Raw genomic sequence first — 24,628 nt, forward strand, 5'->3', positions numbered from 1 at the left:
TTTTTTGAAATATAAACTATTTATTTCAATAACCTCATGGTTAAATTATGTTCCATATCCAGAATTTTCTGGCCAAAAATGTGAAATGAACACGATTATCATAGCTGAAATTGCAGCATTGTTTAGTATGGTCATCATATCAAATTTCGTATAAGTAAATCAGAAAACATTTGGTGAAATTATGAACGATTTATTGCCAGGCGTTTATTTAATAGAGGTCTGAGGAACTGAGAGCTAGCCCCCACCATTTCGACATTAGGAAAGTAAAATTAAAAAAAAATAAAAAAAATTAAGTATCGTTCTCTAAATTCGTTCAATGAATCAAGCGGCTGACAGCGATAATTTTCCATTTACAGTATTATAATTCCTATTAATTTAAGCATAAAAAGTCTTGAGGATGACATGAAAATCCATTTGCGTCACATGGATCTGATGTGGAATTGCTCTTCAGCCGAACCAAATCCAGGTGATTTCAATGTTTCAATAATTTTTTTTAAATCAAAATTCCCCGCTACTTTCCTTCAAATGTCCTCCTATCGGAAATTCCTATCCGTTCAACCTACTTTGAGGTCAAATCCTTCGATTTTCCGTTCATGCAGTTCATTTTTTGCGATTTCAGTGGAAATTTTTGAATCGTTTCATTCGGTTCATTCCTATGAGTCGTTCATATGGAATGGTTCATTCATGAACGACCTCTAATATTCGGGCAACTTTCCCGTCGTTGCGGGAAGAGCTTCATCGCGTGTCTGCGGTCGAAGAGGTCGCCCCTCTTGACGGCCGATGCCTTCCTCGCGGACCTGCTAGTGCCAACCGGCGGAAGAGCCGGCGGAGCTGGACGACAGTCCGTCGCATCGCCCCGCCTTTGTTGACATTGTTGGAGGCCAGGATTTTTGAAACGGAGCGACCAAACTTTGGCGTTATTTGACGTGCAAATCAAATGTTCTCTATCTTCGGGTTGCGATCGTGTTTCTCCTCATCATTGATCCAGTTTCCGCATTGGGATTATACCCTGGTGAATGCCGAATCTTCGTCGTTGGTGCTATTTTTAAGTTCGTGCCGTGGAAGAGCGAGTCCATGTGGAAATGATTTCAAAGCTCCTGGATGTATGGTACATTGATAGTCATCATTCCGGCTTGCAATCGTGTACCTAAGTCCAGATTCCGGATAGGTTAACGTAGGAGTGAATGCTGAATGTACCGCGTTGTTGACATTGTTGAACATAAGCGTTGATTCCATGGGATCCAGCCTTTCGTGCAGTGTCTTAATGTGCACCCTTGTTTACATTGTTGACTTCGCGTTTGTGAAAGGTGGCTAAAATTGCTTTGAGTCCAAGTGTACATAGTTTCAAATCCATTTGATCAACTCTTTGGTGACAATCATCACTATTGGGAGAAATTGAGTTTCCTCCGTTCTGTGCTCCATCGATCGAGGGATTTTACACGGATATGCGGACTGAGCATCCACGCTTATGAGTTGGAGACGTAACACAGTATCATTTGCGCGATTCAAGGGATAAATCTTCTCTAATCTGCTGGATGTCATTGATATTCTACTCTTGAGCGTACAGTTGTGTACTAGTGTTCCTTCCTCTTCCACAAAATCATGCCCAGACAGGAACAGAATCATCAAATATTCAACGAACACATAGTTCCAAATCAATTATTTAGCACTTGAGTGGTGGTCAGCACTGTGGAAAAGTTGAGAGCTCTTGCATTCTTGCGTTTTTTCTCTTTCCCAGACCTGCTAAGATGAACGGGTGAATGTTGCATCCACGCCTTTGTTTACATTGTTGACGAAAAAACTTCTGGAGACAGAGAATCGGATGGTGGTTACCTACACCCATGACAGAAGTTGTAAGTCACTTGGATGCACTCTTTGGATGTAATAATCACTCAGGTAAAACTTTTTGACGCTGTTTGTGGCATAGACTCCATTTTTGACGTCGTATTTTGGAGACGGATCATTCAAACGACGCAATTCCACGATTACATCGTTTTAACAACCATCGTAGCAACTATTCATCATCATCACTTTGGAGTACATTCGTGCTTAAATCCGTCCTATAATCCTGTTCCTGGCCAGAGATTGTGGACGAATGACTGTTTGATCCCAGTAGTTGCAGATATCGTTGAAAACCTATTTAGGACGTGGTGCATCGGAACAGAAGTGCTTTGCGTATTTTTCCCCGCTTCTATTGGATTAGTACTGACATGGATTTTATGAAACCGACGTGCAATAGTGTCACAACTTTGCTCACTTCCCTGACACTGTAACCGGACAAAAGTTATGAACAGGTTCCTGACTCATCCGCATATTTGATAGTACCGGCACTATTTTATAGGAAATTCACTGTTTCAGTATTGAAGAATTTGAATTTCATTGGATCAACAACTTGAGGGAGATAATAGCTCTGGCGCGAAGCTGTGTTTTTGTTTCATCTCCTCAACGATTCCGGAAAGGGGTTATGGACGCGCGGAATTTTTCATCCACTCACCTGCATACATCGTTGATAGGAATTTTGGAAACGGTGTGTATCGAAAAAATGTGCCATTCCACGTGTAAATAGTGTTCAATCCATTTGTTCAACTTTATCCAGTGGTAAACAGGTACAGTGGTCCCAGCTTGAAATTGGTATTTTTTAGTTCCTTCTTTCCGCGTTCCGGACTGATTTATGGACGGATGACACCAAGGTGAAATCTTGTGTCCCTCACGTGTTTATTCTTATCCTCTGATGACATTTTGGCTGCTCGAAGGACCTAGCTGGAAGCATTGAACGCCGTTGAGCCCTTAACATCTCCGACTTGGAAATTGGTGAGTGATACCAACCGGTTCCACGAGTACTGCCGCTGTATTGTATCGCACAGAGTTGTATTCATTTTTTTTGTATATCATATATTTTGAAGATATAATATTTTAGTCAATGCGAAACCGGTATTGTAATAACCACGAAATCTGCGCTTGGAGACCGATTTTGGCGGCGTTCACGGACAGTTAGGGCTTGAATGATAGTATCGACTTTTTTTAGTAACTTTTATGCCGAGAGAAAATTCATCATTTTTCTCACGGCAGTTTTTTTTCCGCACGGTAAGCCATAAATGGGTGCCGAAGTTCTCAGAATTGTATGGACGGGTAAACTCCAACGAGGAATTTTTAGCGATTTTTTCAAATTTCGTCAATATTACGTATATTCTACTAAAATAACTAAAACGTCCGACCTGAGCTTAAGGAAGCAGCATTCGCTGCATGAAAAATTAACGCTATTCAAGCTAGCATTTGATGTTCAACGCCTTACTCCAGTGCTGGGCGTTTTTTCCAAATTATAGAAATTGTTAGTAATTTTACTGCAGTACGTAGGAAGTTAAAATAAAAACTTCCATGTATAAAACTCTACGATATAGTAAAATTTCTACGCGTTAACTCGTCTAGAGAGCAATTCTAAGTAGATATCCGACGGTAATATTACGACGGAAATATAAAATATGATCAAATTCAAACACGTAATTCTACGTTTCCCGCAGTTCTACGAAGTTTCGCGAGAACGTTATATTGCGTCATTAGCCCTCCAAGTGTTAGCCGTGTTTTCGGTCAGATTTAGCGTCTGATAACTCTCTAATGTTTTCAAAATAGATTTAATGTTTGCAGAATGAAATTTTATAGTTTTATCCCCCATTTAAAATAAAAATAAGAAGTTTGGTCAAATTTCTCGCAGTTGAATGCGACTTTGCAAATGTTGCCAAATTAGGGGGCACGCTATTAGGAAGTTGCTCCACTACGAGTGGGCGTATGTGCAGAATTTATTATGGCATGGTGGGCAAAGGACATTTTTAAACTGATGACGCTCAAGGGACTTTCCGAACTTTCGTTTACAGACGGCAGAAATCTTGCTCAGGTTTCCCAGCTCCACGGAATAAAGAAAATTCGCGGCGGTAATTTTTTATTACTCCACGCCCTACTGGCATTCACTTAATTTACTCACGTTGCCCAAGGTCGTTGTCAAAACAAGAGGATATAGCGACTTCCTGTCACGGAATTCAGCTCCAACTGGTTAAGCGATTAAAGAGGCAATATTTTATTTTTATTGCAGGCAATATGCAGGCGTAATTTTAGTTTGTTCACGTGTCCCGGAATATATTTCAATAGATTTTCTCGAACTCCGAAAGTACGAATGAGAGAAGATGAAGGTTGAAGATTTGATCCCGTTTATTACTTAATTTTTCTACTAAATACGAAAGATATGTATAAGATTTAAAGTGAGAGTCATCGATGGTTTTTTCAATTCGATTTCGGGATTTCACCGGTGAATAATGATTTCTACCCCCAATATATCGTCATATATCCATATCTGAGTCAACCTCAACCATTATTTGCAAGGATCAAATATATTAAAAGAAATTCGGCACCAGTTACTAACAGTGATAAACCGACATTCAGTTCAAAGAACCGGCAGTATTTCGATGCAGGCTACGCCAGTTATGGTTCTTGACAGCAGCTCCATAAATATGAAGCATCCCTACGCTATGTGCAAGAATGAATAGAGTTTTGGTATACGTACAATTTATTATGTTCCATTCCTTGATTTATAAGGTACAAGAATTTTGGGGATTTACATTTTTCCCACCAAATTCTTTCAATGCTTTGAGCGGACTATACTATACATTAAGTATTATTGTCTCGAATACAAGGATCAAGAACTTTGCTATTTCCACATAATATTTTATTAGCACCGACCATGGTTTCGTTACAGAGTAACATTATCAAGGTGAAGATTTAGGTAAATTGACAGTACATATATAGCAGGAGCCGTTGGTTAGGGGGAGGTAAGGGTTGGGATTGGAGCTGGGTTTGGCGTCACTGTAGGTGGGGTGGGTGGAGGGGTGGATGAGTAAGGGGGAAAGTAGAGGAGGGGGGAGCGAGAAGGGTAAAGGTGGTCGTTAACAAGGTATGAGTCCCTGTGGCTTAAAATTTCAATTCTTCTAAAGCGTCTAATCTCCGTCATTTCTTCTCAAAATGCAGAATGGTAGGGATGAAGTCACTAATGTGCCCTACCTAAATCTTTACCTAAATCTTCACCTTGATAATGTTACTCTGTAACGAAACCATGGTCGGTGCTAATAAAATATTATGTGGAAATAGCAAAGTTCTTGATCCTTGTATTCGTGATATTATGGATTTCCACCAAGTTACGCCCTCTACGATTAATTATATTATTGTCTTTTTGTTTTCTTTTTCTGTTTAATATCTGTTGTGCACTTTAACAGCCTTTACCGAACTAAAATTATATTTAAATGTGTTTGATAAAAACTGGCCAAATCATCGGCCTATACCCTTAAAAAGATGTATGCTGAGAGCTTGAAGGTTTACTTTCACATTTCCCCATTTCCCGAAAATAGTCATTGAACATATTTTTCAAAGGAAACCGAAATCTTAATTCATTAAATAATTCGTCGGGTGGATGGTATCATGGGTGTGGAAGAAAACTATCTTTCGCAATCTGCCATTTTCTCGGCATTTTATTACATTAAAAAGTTACTGCTCACTATTCAGTAGTCTGCGACGTCATTAGCGTTTCGGTTAATTGATTGTTCGAAGGGAGAATAGCTCATTGAGGGAAAGATTCGCTCGCCAGACAATTAATAAAAACGACCCATTCTAGAGTGATGATCGAATCCGAGGATCAAGGGGAGAATCGATGATCCGCTCTATAAAAGGTCTTGACGCCATCAACTTATCTGCAGGAAAGGGTGCCGAATTTCCTGCACGAGTAGCTCGAGAAAAAGTCGACGCATTGCGTATAAGATGCGTCGCTATACGCGTAGTTGCCCGTTCACCGCGACGCACAGTGGGCTGAAATCGAATAAAAACTGGCCAAAACCGCAATACGTTTTTTTTTTAAGTATGGAGGTTAAAATTCTGCACAGTTGCTGTGTTGTGTTGTAATAATGTTGAATGTTTGACCAATACGATACAAAGTGGCGGACGCTGATTTTTTCGAATTTTACCGTTGATGTAGGATTATAAAAAAGATCACAGAGTTACCTCGAGATATTTCAACAAAGCCAATAGAGTGTGATTTTAAAACGGAAAATTTTGGATGCTTATCTTTCTTTCGTAAACCCAAACTCGATTGATAAAAATGAACGAGCCCATTTACACTTTTTAGAACATTTTGTGACGACAGTAGCATCATTTCGGTTCGATTAGTGTATTTTCACCTCAGTTGTAGCATTTGAAAGGAAATGGCTCAGAGAAACGTATGGTGATGAGGTAAAAACAAATATGGTGAGGAAAGTTTTCATTTTATCCTGATTTTCATGTCATGACCAACTTCATATCGTTTTTCTGACCAAATGAAGCATTTTTTTACTGTTGTTGATCTCTTCATTATGTCCACGAATTAGCTCATTCTCTCAACGATTCAATCCGAAAGATGGTTTGGATAGGTATCGGTAGAGCTCTCCCCCAACTAAGCTACGTGCATTTGCATATCGATGATTGACTGTAAATTGTGGGTACAAATTTTTATTCACCTGTCAAATCCCCAAATTGAATAAAAAAAAACAATCGATGATTTATCACTTTAAATCCTATTTCCACACTGATTTAAACGAACTCAGGGTAGAGAGGCCGGTTTCTTTTGCGTAGGTCACCTCCCATTTCGGGGATTTGAATTTGGGTGACCCAAGGCTTCACCCAGAATTTGAATCCGGGAGCCCGTAGATCAGCAGCCAAGGGCTCTTCGCATAGACAAGCGTCGCCATTAGAAACTGCATAAACTTTTTTTTCATTTTTAAATATACAATCGAAAAGATGGTGCGTGGAAAATCAAATTTTTTGCGTAAGTCGTCGAAATATGTGGAGGAAATTATTAATTATCTTAAAAAAATCAATATTTGCGATGGCGAAACTTACATAAAGGATATTGATCATCGTATAGGGGTATGTAGATGGCAAGAACCGAAAAGGAAGATCGCATAAAATATATGGAACAGGTTATGAATAATGTGAAAGAGAAGACAAATTTGGTGTGAAATGATAAGCTGATAGAATTATTGAGTGGAGAGTTACGTCAAACCATTATTAAGATTGTTGACAAAATGATGATGTTGATATCATTTCTCACCCAAAAAAAGCTCACTCATTCGGTGAAACGCTGAAGTCGACTGATAGGTAAATAGGTATCAGTTTCAATGTTAACGTGCAAGATAACTTCTCGTGCTATGGACGAGGAAGTGATGGGAATAATTAAGTGCCATAAACGTGCAGCACCTGTTAGTTCGCAATCATAATTAAAATGGACCATCTTGGTCATAAATACGTACAACCTTGGAGGGCACCATATTAACGCGCAACTTTGGCGTTCATCAATATTGACGCACTTCGGTTGATGTGCGAACCAAGGTCAGCGAGAAACTTATGTCCAAATTAATCCAGCCCATCAATTTATCATTAGCACTGTTCAAAAATCATGAGATTGATATCGCAGCTCTCCACTCATTTCTCGTCTCAGGTAGTTTCTTCACACATTAAGATTCCTTTTCTTACACATCCTTATTTACCAATTCCATACATTTTATCCGAAGTCTTCCTCTTTCATTCTTGCCAACGACTTGTTACTCGACGCATGTCTTCTACAAGGTACCGTGCATCGGGTGGTTGACACGGGGTGATTCCACACCAGGCATGCAGCACTTATCCTAGCCTTAATCAGAAACGCGCTCATTCGCCGAACACAACCCAGGCACTCAGGACAACGACACGCGGTCACACAACAAGACTAGGAGAGTACTAACGAACGAGCTCATTATCATCATCATCATCTTGAGTCAACAATCCTAAGATTGGTTTTACTCAGCTCTCAATTCCTCTCTCCTATCCGCTAACCTTTTCACAGCTACGTATTTCTTCTCTTTTACATCCTTTATAACAGTGGCGTAACTAGGAATACGCTTTGGGAGGGGGGATGATCGGACTTTGGGGGGGAGGGTATGAGAGGTGTTAGTGGGGGCTAGCCCCCGAGGAAACAGGGAGGTCAGCATAAATTTTTAAAAATAAAATGCCGGAATGTGCATTTTGCGTCATTTTGGCATGTTAAATTGAACTTAAAGCAGATGCAGATATTATATATGAAATCCAGACAAGATTTTTCAATATTTTTTTGATTTCTCTGAGGCTTTGGGGTGGGGGGGGGGATACATCCCCTCATCCCCCCATAGCTGCGTCACTACTTTATAACCTGCCCTATATAATAACTCATTCGGGGCCGTCCCTTGCCCTTCTTCCCTTCCACCTGTCCTTCTATGATTATTTTCATTTGGCCATCATGCGTCATAATGTGCCCAACTAAGTTGTCCCGTCTTCTCCCTAAGGTTATTGGAAGACTTCTTTTTTCTTCCTCTCTTCCCCCATTAATATTCCGGTCGATCCATTTTACCTTCGTCATTCTTTGGTAGAAGAACTTTTCGAATGCTTCTTTCATTGACATCTCTGCACCTGTCAATGCCCAAGTTCGCTCTCACAGGGAAGCATTCTCCAAATATAGGGTCTGATGAATTGTTTCCTTATTTCTATCTTCTATATTATTTCTAATGTATAGATGCCTTTTTCTCAACTTATACGCAACCAAACTAAAAATGAGGTTCCAAAATGCACAGAATTTATCAGAGAACATGCGACGGTATATCTTACTTCCTAAATATTGCTATTGTTTCCTAAAATTGGTTTTTAAATAATAAAAAAAAAACAAAAAAAAAAACAAAAAAAAAAACAAATACCGGTATATATTCCTGACGTTAACGGCGCACAAACTGATACATTTGTTCATTTGCAACAATATCTCGCATTCTTTAAATAACTTTTATCAAAATGCGGCTGATTCCACATTCAAGTCTCCTGTTGATACGTAAGTATGAGTCATCATGTGCGTTTAACAGAGGATAGTGTAATTACATCCAATATAGTGTTTAAAGAGGTCCTCTGACCTCAATTTGTACATGAACATTCCAATTAAATTTGTGAATAAGACCCTGCCTTTTTTTCAACATGTTAAAATTAGTAACGCGCCTATCCCTCTGTGGACCTGCATTGCAAAGAGCGGGGGAAGCCCGCTGGGAGCGGGCGCAGCACGCTCGTGAATATCTTATTTCAGCTGTGAGAAGATTCTATTTGTAGGAAGCCCTCTTTGTCTGCGCTCTTCTACTGACTCTTTCTTTCTTGCTTCGTCCATCGAACATGCTACCTTGCAAATAAAATAACTTCTTATTAATGGAAAAACGGGCATTCGGCGTAGAAGGAATTGATTCATGAGCTGTAACATGCCAAAAGAATTCTTGCAGATAGTTTTTACAAATGGAGTAAGTTATAAACTACCCATTCAAAGCCTATTTCATCCGATTATCATGCATTTAGACAGGGCTGATAAAATTATTCCAACTTGTGAAAATTATCATAAAGCTCTTTTGCCCTCATGCTCTTAAATTGCTTCCTTTTATTGCATATTGTTCTGTTGCAAGAGCACACTTACGGAGACACACATTGCGCAAACATTAATCCGCTGAAAAACTTTTTCACCACAATTTATTTTTCTTCTATATTACAAGTCCTTTCAATAAATTGCAATTTCGGGTCATGTTGAACGACTGAACTGTTCTGATGGAGGCTTCATTTACTCTATTATTCGTTTCAAACAATAGAAATGTGGCCTTAAACCTGTAAAATTCCTTATTTTCCTTGCGATGAAATTCACACCACTCGCCACTATCTTTGCCCAGTTGCGGAAAATCGTCAGCAAAAATTGAGTTTCGCAAGCAAAGCATTTTAAGAAAAAATAATCTTTTCCCTCGCATAATTACTCATCGTGGGAATGGGAAAATTTTCGTTGAAACCTCAGGGGCTCGTGAAGAGCTGGGGAGTCGTTAATCCGAGCTCTCAGAAAAGATAAGCACATGATAGTGACCTTGAAACAAAGAATTCTTAAGACCTTCCAAATCGAAGAGAAGACTTAAGGGAAGCCGGAATCACAATGTGTAACTAGTGGTTGAAGTCATATCACATGCGATAGTATTAAGTAAGGTCATTCATCGAAGACAGAAGAAGCGATAATGGAGACCTTGAAATAGCATTATAAGTCGGAGATGAGCCTTAGATTGTGATGACAAGAACACAGTGAGGGACTTACGTTGAATCATTCCTTTTGTTTACCAAATGCTATCGGTCTTGTAATAGTTATGACATATTTTAGTGGCCACTTAGAAATTTGATTTAAAATGTCCAGAAACCTGTGTCCAACGAGCGAACGTGTGTCTGATTAAGTCTATGAAGTGCTAGGTGGTAGTTTGCACCGCACCTCCTAGATGTAAATGAAGCAAACACTAGTTTTTGAATATTTGATCAACGAGCGACACATAAAAGCATCCTGATGGACAAACGCAAGATAATAGTGTCACACTGGCTACATGGCATATTGATTTTGGGTGAACGAGGCCTTAAACGCTGATTCACGGCAATATGTATGGAAATTAACAGCAGAGGATATAGGATGAAAATAGAGGGGAAGAACTTTACTACTAGTACTCATACAGGCAGGGGTCTTCAACCTTTTTTAATGCCCAAAATAGTTTATTTTTCTTGTGGGCCAAATATCGATTCCACATCGTCCGGAGGGCCGCAATGCTCCACGTCACTTTAACACCAAATCAATAAAATAAAAAGTAACATGTAATTTCAAAGTGCAATAATTTTTATTGGTTGAAAATTTCACTCAACCAATGTGATTTTTGACGAGTGAGTCGATATTTGGTTTTATTATTGTAGTTGCGATGCAATGAAATGTATTCTTTGTATTCTAGGTGCCGCAAGAAATAGGGTAGTTTCCTTCATCAAAGAAAACGAAAGGCATTGATTGCGATTCGTTACCCACCATCTCCATCTGGGAGCTCAGGGAATAATCTCTTAAAAATCACCTATTAAAACTGCTTATGGTCGGAAAGTTTTCTTCATTTGATAAGGTATTACTAATCCTTATTTAAGCCAACCCCTACCTGCTAGCAGGGTACTCTGCTACCTGCAAGCAGCCTGCATTGCAACGGCACATATATCCTCGCCCCAAGGTCACCTCTTACGGCGGGATCGGGAGTCAGAATGGCGTTACACGGGCTTCTCCCAGCATTTATACTTAGCCGTCGCGTTTTCGCGCGCTTGAAAAATTTCACTTTTCATTTAATCGCGAAAAATAGATATCGTCATTTAAAAATCTAAAAGCGTGAAATGCGTACTCTAGGAGTAATAATCTTTCGATTTACGCAATAAAAAATATTAGGAAACCACCCTATTAGCCAGCGGGCCGCATGCGTTCTGGGGGTTGAAGACCCTTGCTCTAAAGAGAAAAGGACGTGGGTAGGAAAATATTTCTGGGTAGGGGGTATTTCGCCTGGGGAAGCTGTAAATTTCGGGGGTGGGGAGGGGGATTAAATCATTCTCCTAAATGGAATCCCCTTGCCCTTTGGTTTGGCTGTCGAGAACTTTAATCTGCCACGAGAAACGTCTAAAAAATCTCAGAGAAACATCTAAAAAATAGATGTTTCTCTGAGATATCAATTCCGCCCTCCCTTGACCGGCTCATCTGTACTACAGACATTATATCTGCCTCGGTGGATCAGGTTTTTTCTTTTTTCGCGCGTGAAACTGAATAACAGAATGATGAGGAGACAGTACAAGAAAATGTGGTTGGTATTACGATAAAGGTTCAGCTCAAAGCGGCAACAGAAAACAAAATGGATGTCATCATTTTGAAACATTCGACAAAAGGATTAATTGATTAAAAGTGTGTTCTGGCAGAGTTATAAATCATATATGATGCTGCAAATGTATCTGCTGATATGAGTATTTATTACAACGTTTAAAGAAAAACTATAAATATAGATTTTAAAGAATTGAATCGTGATCAGCGTCCGTTTTCCGCAGAGTGCCCAAAGCTGTCTTGACCGCTACTGTCCGTACTCCGTACATTACCCTTAACCCAACTTTCCTGACTGCGAGCGTCGAAACTTCGCATTTTGCTGCTATGCCAACGGCAAGAAGTGGTCTCTCAGAACTTAAGTAGGTATATAGCTATTTATGTCTATAACCTATAGGCAGAAAACATCTTGATCTGTGGTGAAAAAAGTTCTTAGTTTGATGGTCGTCATTGGCCAAACCAAAAACCAACGTACGCGATCAAGCTCGTTGACTAAGCCTATCTCATGATGATCCCATACACTGGCAGCGTTCTCATAGTGAGAAATAACTAAGGAAAATTATCCCGTTTCTCTTACTTAGTCTTCGCATTCCCAGAAAATTCTGTCCGCAAAACGAACAACCAGCTACTGGTCATTTGCGGAATACAGACGTAAAGATTAAAGGACCTTAAAGTTAATGGAATAAAAAACTTTGTTGTATTCCACCATTTTTATTTTTAAATGGCACATGAGGAAGACGCCGTTGCGTCGAAATTAGTTGTACCTAAAAATAAATTGACGGAATACAACAAAGCTTTTCGTTTCGATAACGTTAAGGTATCATATACCTAAGGATGACGCGGCTGTGTTGAAATAAGTCGCATTTAAAAGTTAATTGATGGAATACAACAAAGTTTTTCGTTTCATTAACGTTAAAATTAACTTCTTCAAAGTTGAGCCTGATACGATGAAGATATTTGGCGGACCTTTTCTCGATGGTTTTCGACGGTCATGAAATGTGCTGAATACGGAAGCGAACCCCTGAACTTGTACGTGAAAAATAATCTTATGATCCAATCTTAAGCCTAGCACGTTGCCCCTGAGTCTCTGACGGCTACCAGCCTAATTCGTTTAAGAGCTGTAAAACGTGGGATGCGTTCTCTTTTAAAAAAAAACGTCTCCCTGTCTACTCGCATGAATGAATGTATATTGCCTGCGGAGAGCTTCTGCGAACTCATATCTCAAAATGGTGGTGGACGTTGTTTTGGCATTCACTCATACGACTTTACGCGCGCCTCCAGTCATCAAGATCGAAATCTTAGTCATCAGCGTTGACGAAAATATCGATCGACGGGACATGGCGAGTACAAAGACCACCCACCTGTCCGCGAGGGCGCCATGAGTGAGGTTTCGACGGGCAACAAATTTGCGGACTGAAACTGCGCCACAAAAGTCTTTTAAACGTCCGGTTTGTTTTCTGGTCTGGTTGAAAGAATTGTAGAATGTTTGTACTGATATAAAAAAATGCTAGTCGATAAACTGTTCCATCCCATTGAAAAGGCGTAACTTCGGAAACATAAATTTTTTACGGTTGAGAACACAGCACAAAATTCGTATTTTGCCCAGTCATTTGTTTGTCCTCCATTGATTTCGACCTCTCCGACGATATACGTAATGTGGTGGGCCCAGAAATGTATTTTTTTTCTCGGGATCAAATTTTCACCAAGCTGGAAAGTTTAATGCTCTAATTAGGGTCTCATGTAGGATTATTTTTCAAAATCAAATTATATTCGGCTCCTCTGCTCGGTCCATGAATTTAAAAATTTTGAGAAAATTCAGGATGTAGATGGAGGCAAAAACCTATGGAGAAAAAAATCTCTGCAGCTAAACCCATTTCCGCAGTAAATTAGGAATGAGTATAACGTTTAGTATTATATTTAAGAAGTTTTTCTAATGACTTTTTCTTATTATTAAAAATAATAGCTGTCGCTAACTCGTAGTTGTGTGCAAGTCCTTCCATGTCTCTCCTCCATGAGTATTCAGTTTTATGGGACAAATTTATCGAAATAGAAAGGTCTTCGACCATACACGTAAAAATGATATGCATTATTTTTCACCCTGTACCATTGAGGTAATTGGTCCCAAAATCAACCTGAAACACTGACGTCACGCTAGGCCGGTGCTAATACTTAAAAAATATCCGATTTAAAAATTCTGATGATAATAAAATTTATTTTATAAAAATCTAAATTATCTCTCTTGCTTCTACACCACAGCTAGTTACACCGCTTCCGATGAGAAATTTATTTAACAAAATTTTTCCACCCTTTAAATCACTCAGATTCCGCGGTAAAATACAGAGATGTGTCCCTTTTTGAACGTGGGAAGATTCAACAAAGTAAGATCTTCAACATACGAGAAGTCACCCGAACATTTGGGAATCTACCAGAAGCCTGACTGCTGATTCCCTAAATTGCTGCAGCGCACCATACACAAATGTTACAAAGGTGTATCCTGGAGTCGGCCTCTAAATGTGTTGTCACACACCGCGCATTTAATGGTGTTTACTTAAGTCGCCACGTGCGTCGCTGACTTACAAATCGATCTGAGTTTCTCGGATACATAAGATATAATTAAGGATTTAAATCGACATTTATATATCCATGGCGAAACAAAATCCAGTTTTAAATTTGCGGCCCGTTGGACTGACGTACACAACTCATCACATGTCAGGGTATAGACACCGCTTTTGTCTTCAGGATGCACTTCGTTACTGTTACTGTTTTAAAATCTGACTTCTTTCTTGACAATCCTCCTCTTCACCCCCCCCCCCCATTAACCTCGTTACCACCTGACCCAGTGGCGTAGCCAGGGGGGGGGGGGGGTTTCGGACCCACCCCGAAATATAAAAACACAATCTTTTTCCTTCATAAAAGAAAACAAAATATTGAAAAATCATGAATTTAAAAAATATTTCAACAAATGAAGTTTATTTGATTATGAAAAGTGTTAAAATTAGTTTAAAGCCCATTACTTAGTACCCTGTTTTTCAAACCTTATCCCCCCTAGTTTTGTACCCCCCCCCCCCCCCCCCGAACTGATTCCTGGCTACTCCACTGACCTGACCTATCCGCCTCCTCCCCCCTCCAGCTTTTATACTTTATGTTTTGACCCTCCATTCAACCAGCAATACCCCTCCTCATCATTTGCGTTCCCCCCCCCCCCCCCTCATTCCCTCTCACCATTGTTGGGTATATGTAAGGCTGGACGTTGTGCGGTATAAAAGTCGAATCTAGCGATTTGATCGATGGATTATTCTTCCTCATAGGATAATCCTCTAAAATCGCTGGCACAGTAATGGCTTTACCTGGTTTCGCTATTTAGTGGGCCCTTTTCGCTTCTATAGCGTTAAGGTGTTTTTCCCCGTCCCGTCTCTTTCAACCCTTTCCCCAGAGGCGTCGTCGGGCTCCTATCGTGGCGGCGCCTCATTCCTTTTCCCTTCCTCTCCCACCCGCCCCGGGTGATCGGGCGTATAAGTCCCTGACTTGGTTCCTGGCCCCGGTGGTTGTATCCTCGAAGGGCTCCCCTGAGCCCTCACATCTTATAAACGTCGAAACTAGTTGACAGCTAATAATACAAAAGTTTGTGGAATAGTACCTACTGGGTTTTGTTCCACTATGAACATCATCGTTCCACCAAGTAACGCCCAAATCAGTTGACATTTATTTACATGATGACGTGATCTACCAAATTCATAAATCTTCAGTCCTATTCATCGTAATAACAAATATCATGCTCCAAAATATTGGAAAAAAATTGCATCTCATTGCACTCATCTCCGCGCCGCGGACATTTTTGAAAACCGATTAAAATGCGACCGAAATGCTATAGAAATCAGCCTTCTATGGGATAGAATTTGGTCTTCTCAATGCAATTCCTTTGGCCCCATATATCGAGGACATTTAAGTAGAACATCGTTATTCCCTGCTTCCCCGGAAGCATAAATTAAAACACAGATGGTTGAGTTCGTATAAAAATTAATTGTTTTGATGAAATATTTTTGGGTTATCTAAGTCGCACAGATTACTAAGAACCCAATTCTGGTGATAAATAATATTAGCGTGCGTGGTCTCCATTCTCGAGAGTGGCAGACAGCTTGCTCCCAGCAATGTGTCTTTCGATGGTGATAACCTCATAGGGGTCCTCAAAAACTGCTGAAACGCATGAATGTTTCGTCATAGTGATGATAGTGGCTTATCACATGAAAACGTGTAGAGGCCCAGAAAAATCCATCTGTGTTCCGAAAATAAAAAAAATTAAAAATTCGTTTAAAAAGTTAAATTTCATTCTAAATCGACCCTCAGCACTAGAACTAGTAGTACGTATATATTAGTAGGTAATTGGATCATCCGAGTCTCAAAGCTAACAGCAAGCTATTGGAGGAGTACCGGAATATTACTCGTAGCGTAAGTGATTTAGCACCACCTTAATCCTTAGAATTTCTGGCCGATTAGGATGCAATAAATGCATGCAAAAGCAGCGAAATAGTATCTTAAGCTTTCCCGGCAAATTAATTACCTGAAGTAATTATTTTCGTGTTCTCCACCGGTTGAAGTTTTACATGACCGACGTTTCCGTAATCGTCTCGGGCGACGTCTATTGGGCTGATTAGAGTGACTAAGTCAAGATCACTTTTGACAGTGCCAAAAAGTCGGCCGTGAAAACTGACCCGGTGGAGAACTTGGGATATATTTTCACATGGCTATATAAAGCATTTCATATGAAAACAGATGGGTGTGACTCAGCTACGCCACGTTATCACTAATGCTGCACTAGATTCGATTACCGAAACGTTGGTTTTCACTAGCTCGACCCGGGGGAGAACTAATGAATAATGAATTCACTTAGCTATACATTTCAAGAAAGTATTGGGGAAAGGTAAGAGGCAATTTTAGTTCGTTTAGGTGAAATAAACTTCTCTTTGGTGAATACATGATTTTCTACCACCGCTACCGATTGATAGACACCATTATCCAAAGATGATTTATACCTGATAAATTCATAACAAAACGGATATACACGAAAAAAATATTTTCAAAAATTATTTCCTGGGGCTTCAGAGGTTTTTTTAAGGTATACTAATGAAAATATTCACTCAATTTCGACGGGAACATCAAACTCAAGAAATATATTTAACTGGTGCGTCACAGACGGGTAAAAAATTAAGGATGGAGGATGATTTATTTTCTTTACGTTCCGACATCATCATTCATCCGAAAGCTGTCCATTATCCTCCTCTTAATGTTGGCGCTCTCTCCAATTTCACAATTCAGATTTCGGGAAAGATTTCTCTTTCGTCCCTACATGCCAATTACGTTTGTGGATTTTTAAACTTTGAAGCCTTCAACTATAGGCGGGATCGTTCACCTTCTGTAGATACGGGTTTCGAAATATTGGCGAAAATACAATATAATTACAAAAAAACTGTATAATAATCGCTGCTGGTAAGCTAGACTTCTCCATATATTGATGTCATAACTTTTTTCTTTTCCTTTTTTCCACTTATGGAGTGTAAAAGAACAAGAAGTAAACATTAGTGTGGTGCGGAAGTGTTTTCCCTTTTTTTCAAAGTTGCTACAGTGCGGAAAAGGCGAAAAAAGTAAGCGGAAAAGGATCAAATTCGCCATTTTGGGAATATTCAAACGTTTTTAGCGATCGGAAGAAATTATACCTTTAGAATAATTTTTTATCGTTTTTTTTAATTATTCACCTATCACAACTTTTCAACTATCTTGCAGCTATGAGGTAAAAATTTAAACTTTTTCGCACCACCCAGTTACACTGAGCGTTTAAGAATTTCAGTTATAATTGTCTCGAAAAATTTAATATTTGAGCTTAATGAAACGAGAGCATTTATACCACTGTAGCTTCATTTGACTACAAATCTCCAGGAAGTGCTGTAAATACCTCAAAGGAAATATCTTTAAAAGCACGAATTGGCTTTTTAGGATGAGAAAAAAATTAGAATAGCAAAAACGTAGATAACGTGTTAATCAGATGGTTCCGATTGGCTGAATACGACGATAGCGCTGGTTTTAATGTTGGTTATTTAGATTGCAAATTTAATATCAACGATAAAAAAGTAGTAAGATTTTATATATATTTTTCACTTTGGTAACTGCTCCCACTTTCAATGATTAATTTTATCCTTTTGTCGAATTTCAAGCGTCTACTTAACCACTATAAAACACATTGTCATCATTATACCCGTGAAGTCAATTCTTTTCCCTTATTATGACGTCGGATACATAGAATTCATTGAAAATAAGTTTCCTTCCAACCACCATCTCGCTTTCTAGTACACTTAGATTACTCCTCAAAAAAGGCTTCTTTGTTTCTTGCAAGCTAAATTTTTGTTTATTACAACGTTATCCATATTACTCGTTTTTTAGTAACTCACGATAAAATTTCAGAAAACGTGCTTTTCAAAAATATCTTTGTTTTTCAATCGCGAATAACTAAATAAGTATTTATTTAAAAAAACTTCATACAACAATTTTTGCTAAAAAAACAGATTTTCAGGCTTATTTTAGAAAAAAATTACTCCGAGACGGGGTGGAAAACACACTGTAGATGATAGCACAAATCGGCGCTCTAGCAATAATATTTGCTTACACATTCTCTATTTATGTACACTATTTAAAGTCATTTGGCTTTTTTTCCAATAATTTGGAGGTTTTATCTAATTTTCAGCTTCAAAACTGGACTTTAATTGTAAAGGGAATTGATCAAGTAATTTTTTTATGATTTTCGTGCAAGAGAGCAAGTACCTTTTACAGAGTCAGAAGTAAATAAAATAAGTTTTCTCGTAGTTACCAAAAGTGAAATAACTGCCCACCCGCTTCAAAAATTGCTGCGAAAAAATGAATGAATAAAATGGCGTTTTCCTCGAAAGAACGCCGTAATTATGTAAAAGCTCGCCTTATGTTACATTTAGATAATTTCTTAGAAAGTTTTCTTTTTTTCTTTGTAAGATACAGTTTTCCATATTACAACGCTATTGATTACTAGTTCTTTTCTAGTTCTTGGTGGAAAAGCATCATAAAACGTGTTTTATAGTTACCAATTATACAAATACGTAAGTAGTTCTACCACCACTGTCAGTTACTATAGCAATGTTACTTATTGTCACAAGATTTTGGGTATGAGAAGTAGATAAAATTAGTTTTCTCTTAGAGTTATCATAAGAAAAGCAACTGTCGTAGGAGCGTCCCTTCGCTGAAAAACGTGTTAGCGCGGAAATAAAAATAAAATAAGAAAAAAATGGCGTTTTCCTTGAAGCAACGCCGCAGTCAGATAATATGCCTTACGAGTGAAAGTTATCAGCTAGGTTGCGAAAACATAAAGGGTAAACAAAATTGGAATATATGTACTTACCTTATCCTTTTCTTGAAGTATAGCGGTTGGAAAAGCGAGTAATTTAAGGATTTGCAGAACAATATTCTCGTGAAATTATTTCGATAAATAGCATACCGGAGACAGACCTTTTATTTACATCCACCAACATACAACAGGCCTTATTTTACCCACTTTTTTACGGTTTTCAAAACTACTCCATCATGTGTTAGAACTTACAATAGTGCATTAGGAATTACAATTATTAATTGGCTTGGAAAATGTTGAACAAAAATTAAGATTAAGAGTCTTTATCGCTTATTTTTTAATAAGGAACATTTACGTAGGAAATCCTTAATTTTGAAGTTAAATTCGCAATAATTTCGAAAACAAATGAGTCAAAAGGGAGAAAATAAACTTCGTTGATAAAACACGGGATGAAATTAATGATGGCGTAGGCAGTGGAAGTTTCGGAAGGCCTCACAATTGACTCCGCCAAAGCAAGCGAGGCTAGCCTTGACCTTCTGGAGACCCCAAGGCGAGTGAGTGGACGCCAGGAGGTAGGAATTCGCAGTGAAGCAGAGGAGTCAGAAATCTCACCTCTGCGCCTGATGCGCGTGTCGGAGGTAGCTGCCATAAGAGCCGCTACAATAAAGCTTGAATCACACGATCTTTGTTCCGTCCCTCTTAATGATCACTCGAGCGATCGCTTTTCGCGACCGGAAAGGTGATCGCTTGAGTGATCATTTTTCTGAATCACACGATCCCTACCGCCGTCGCTTTTCGCATCATTTCCGATATCACAGCTCGTTGTCATAGGAACCGCATCACGTAAATATATAGCGTTTTTATGTTAACCTACTCGCTTTTGCTCGACGGGGGGGCTCTGCCCCCCCAAACCTCCCCGAAAAAGGCCTGCAGTCTGTTATAGTAACTGTGGGAGGACTTACACTTTTTGTTTGCATTTGTTACTCGAGGATAGTTTAATTTTAAGTTGCCTATTTAGATATAAGCAATATTTCCACTTTCATTCTTTCAATGATGTTCTGCACTGATAAGATGTAATTAATCAGCAAACCCAGGAATTTATCATCAAAACTTACCCGGAAATTGCAAAGATCGACTTGATGAAACCGGAAATTAATTGATTGGTGATCCACTTGTTTTCGCTCAGTGATTCATGGGTCATTTGATTCATTCGGTGATTCGATCACTTTGAACGAATCAACTGCGAACGATTCATCACTAGCTGCTACTCATATCCAGTTAGACGCGTTCCAAAAGAGTGCCAATACCACGAATATTACATCGGAACGTTCTCCTGGCGGCCACTAAATGTGTGGTCATACACCGCGCATTAAAATAGGTTTACAAAGGTCACACCACATTCAAAATTATGGCGTGGTTACGTGATGAATTTATCCCCGTGGATACATGCGTAAACACATTCACCATCATAATTGTACCGTGTAAACGACCCAAATTGTGCAAATGCGCGAACGCGTGTGTACAGGAAATAGCCCCTGTTCCAATTTCGTGCATTAATTCGAGCAATTTCTCAGTCACGTCCTAGCACGATCATTTCCCAGCATTGAGCACGCTGCCCACGGGGATAGTAAGATGTTTCGAGTCGGAGATAAGGACCATCGGAAAGCTAGACCAGATGAGAACAGCAACGACTATAACTTGATGCTGGGGGAGTGCGCGGCAGATAAAATAGACGGATAAGATAAGGAAGTAGGAAGTCCTGCAGGGAAAACATTTTTGAATCACTGTATAAGGAAGAAAGACAGAAAGGATCAGCCAAATTGGGTAGGCCAAATTATTATTAAAGAAGTACACCGTTTAGGGTAGATTTATGGAAATTGTTGCATAATACTCCGGCCTGCCTCCCCTCCAAAATAGGACTTCCCTCTTCAGTGCACAGGAAGGCCTTATACTTTTCATTCTATCATTAACCCTTTCGAACCCAGAGCTACTTTTGGGAGAATTCAAATTTCAAGATTTTTCATCGTGAAAATTTGAAAATTTTGCACTCAATCAATATCGTAGTAGCTAAATTTTTAGTCATTACAATTAACACCACAAAATAATGTGTAGTTTAGATATTTCCTGAATAGAGAAGATCATTTATACATATTAGTTGTTGTTCAGAAGGAACATTGGGTTATAATGGGTGAAATATTATTCTCTTCCCTACCCTCTATTGCTTACAGAACCATCTTTCCTCTGGCACCGTTTTTAACATACCCTCCCCGATCAGTCCTCGGTAGGTCCATACCATCTGTCTCCTCCGTATCTCATCTGCAAGCTGCCTCTCCTCACCCATCAAGTCCAGCACTTCATGGACTTACGTCTTCATTTGACAATAAGACACAATGCCTTTCATTCTATCTAAAAATCCTATTCTCTCCCTTTCTCTCCCTCGTTTACCTAACATTCTACCCTCTAACACTATTTTCCCCTCATCTCATTTTCATCTCCATCATTTAATATATTTATGTATAAAATATCAAATTCCAAAATGCTAATAACAGTTGATGAAGTTATTTTGTGGATGGACTTGTTCTTTCAGAAAGTTGCAGACAGAAAGCAATTTTTATCTCTCTTTATCAAAATTTCCCGCATCCGATTTTCGATTCTTAGATATAAACAAAAAAAAAACTCGTTAAATATCTCGTGCTCATAAAGGTTATCATTAGTTAGGTTGGCACAAAATAGATACGGTTAAAATTAACTGTCTGCGAGTGAAAAAATCGTAGAAAAATCAATAGCGATATTTTATTAGTTCCGCAGTATTCTCATTCATCGCGAGAAAAAACTATTTCGTGTTCATACATTACCAACCCGTATTCTAAAATGGTACTTCACAAACTGAGGATTCGGTAAATGGGCCTTCAATTCCATATTTTACTTTTAAATTTTGTAATTTTAGTAGTCATTATTAAATGATGAGGAACTTCAAAACCAAAAGAACTTCAGATAGTCGTTCGAACATAATAATATAATTTAATAAAAGATAACTTCATTCAATTACTTTAATTAATGTTAAATATAGAGTCGTAATTTTGATTTTAAAATTGCCTCAAAATAAATATTCCCAGTGGCATTTAAAGCGGACGAATGAGCCTAGAAGGGTAAGATGGTGAAATATGCCGCGAAAGCCTATTGAAACGAGACTCGTACCTCTAGAAAAAGAATCAATATATATTTTTCCAAAGATTTGTTGACTCACTACGTGTTTACGTGACCTCTAACAGGCCAATTGAAAGTCAAGCGGTTTTTGCAAACATCCCCGTGACCGTATAAAAGAGACTATACATTATTTTATCATTGTTATTTTATTATAAATTATATATTTCACGACATAAAATCGATCCTCATGGGTCTCGTGGAATGATATACATTTTTGAATTATGAGTGTGCAATTTAAATTATGATAAGCGAATTAAAAGTAAAAAAAAAATCGCTGCTCCTTCGATTTTAGAAGTACAAATATTTTACGCATTGCTAAATGTATATCAATGTGTCCGTAATCACTTTGAAATTTTTATCGGTGGTAGTTAACGAAAATAAAAATTAAAAAGCCACTTTTCCTTGGAGGTGTCTGAAATATCTAAATAAAAAAAGCCTTCTCTGTGGTGTTGTGTGTGGTTAATATTCACATTGGAATCCACGATATGCAACGACAAATGACTTTGGCCACATTTCACTACAGAGGACTCTGGCAATCTTTTGTAATCGGAGGCTAGGTGTCGTGAAATAAACCTGGAGGAACTATAAAATAAACGCATACGGAAATGCGCAATGTCGCAATGCGTCAGATGCTCTTCGCAGTATTTAAAATCACTTCTACCGGGTCAAGTGAACCATTTTAGGGCATTGAGGCCGTAAAAATTATCGTTTTCTGCTCATCAAAATTCCTTTCTGCTAGTTTTTCAAAGTGTATACTGGGAAATATAGCTCAGAAGTCGGTTCTTTGGAGACATTAGAGTATACGTTTTGATGTAAAATGATGCATTAACTCTTATTTTTGCTCAACATTCCTAAAAAGGTACCTTTTTTCAACCTTTTATTTTCCACAAAAATCCTCCTTCGCTTTGTTAATTATGTCAACACAACTACGAAAAGAAAAAAAAATTCAGCGCTAAAAATGTCATCCTTTTTTCACCCATCTGAAAATCAAAAATGAAATCCTTCAATCAAACTTAATCTCCAATAATCAAACAAAAATCAATATAAAAACTCCCCGGCTTTTTTTTATAAAAGGGCATTTCGCGACACTCAGGATGTTGCGGAATGAGAAAATAGAGGCATTTTGTGATGAGGATATTTTGGATGTACTTGACGCCAATTGAAAAAAATGCAAAATTTACCCTGTCGTGTTACAGCTGCTGTTGAAATTCGAGGAATCATGATTTGTGAGCCACTCAGTGATGGGATTGTCAGAAAACTACATCATCATCGTTTCTTTCTTTGTAATTCCATTCATTCATTAGCGGCCCTGTAGATTTTAGATAGGTATACTGCAGTTCTTCATTTTCCCGTTCATAGGTCATATCCCCAGTTACTTGGCGTTCTTCTGCCATGCGTCCTTCATGATCTATCTCGATTACCTATCTATTTGCCTTGCTTTGGGGGCTTTTCCTTCAAGTTACCCCTCCATAGCATATATATCTCACGGAATCAATTTGTCTTATGATATGGCCCATTCGCCGTATTCTTGTTGCATATGGTGCTCCACAGTTCCCATCCTACGACTTCGTCTAAATAATTAATAGCAAAAAGTGGTCATTATGCAAAATGAACGGTATTTCTTGAACAATGGCAACAACAAGAACAATCGCAATATTTCGGCAACAAATAATTTTGGGGAAATTATGCACCCCGAATCCGATTTTAATTGTTATCTTTTGTTACCAACTAGAATTTTGGATCCCAAAGAAAAAGATGGCAGCCAATACTGAGACTATTTTTATCACCAAACCAGGCTTTTCCTCTTTATTCAGAGACTCATGATGATATTATCTTCCTTGACTTTTACCTAAATATGTACCATATATCTGAAAGTAACCATTGAGTTACTTTCGGGAGCTAAAAAAGGGCCAAACTCTAATGGAAATTCAAACAATGGCGATAAATAAAATTAAGGCATGCTACTATAGTGTGCGGAACGCGTAATATGCTTTTAGGGTCGAAGAAAACAATAAAGAGGGATCGAGAAATACGTAACAACTATTTACAGTCTAATGTGAATGTTCCTCGTAAATATAGGGTTTTGCGTTTACATAATTTGTGTCACAATCAAAAGGTTTTTCGTAGTTTCTGGAAGTCACTGTAAGAAGCACAAAGGTTAAGAAAACACTTAGCTGTTTCACAAAATAAAATATATTGCGACCGGTTTCGATACAGCGTATCATCATCTGGCTCGATGATGATACGCTGTATCGAAACCGGTCGCAATATATTTTATTTTGTGAAACAGCTAAGTGTTTTCTTAACCTTTGTGCATCATGAAGGAG

General features: G+C 38.5%; 1 protein-coding gene across 1 annotated transcript in view; it reads left to right on the forward strand.

The window, feature by feature from the left end:
• Nucleotides 1–745: 745 nt before the first annotated feature.
• LOC124163855 (G-protein coupled receptor Mth2-like) overlaps nt 746–24,628 on the forward strand; it is a 69,007-nt gene continuing 45,124 nt past the window's right edge. The window contains exon 1 of the mRNA XM_046540959.1: nt 746–2,811. The gene's annotated coding sequence lies outside the window, so the exon portion shown is untranslated. The remainder of the gene's footprint in view (nt 2,812–24,628) is intronic.

Source organism: Ischnura elegans, chromosome 8 (assembly GCF_921293095.1).
Source record: "Ischnura elegans chromosome 8, ioIscEleg1.1, whole genome shotgun sequence".
NCBI classification, from domain to species: Eukaryota; Metazoa; Arthropoda; class Insecta; order Odonata; family Coenagrionidae; genus Ischnura; species Ischnura elegans.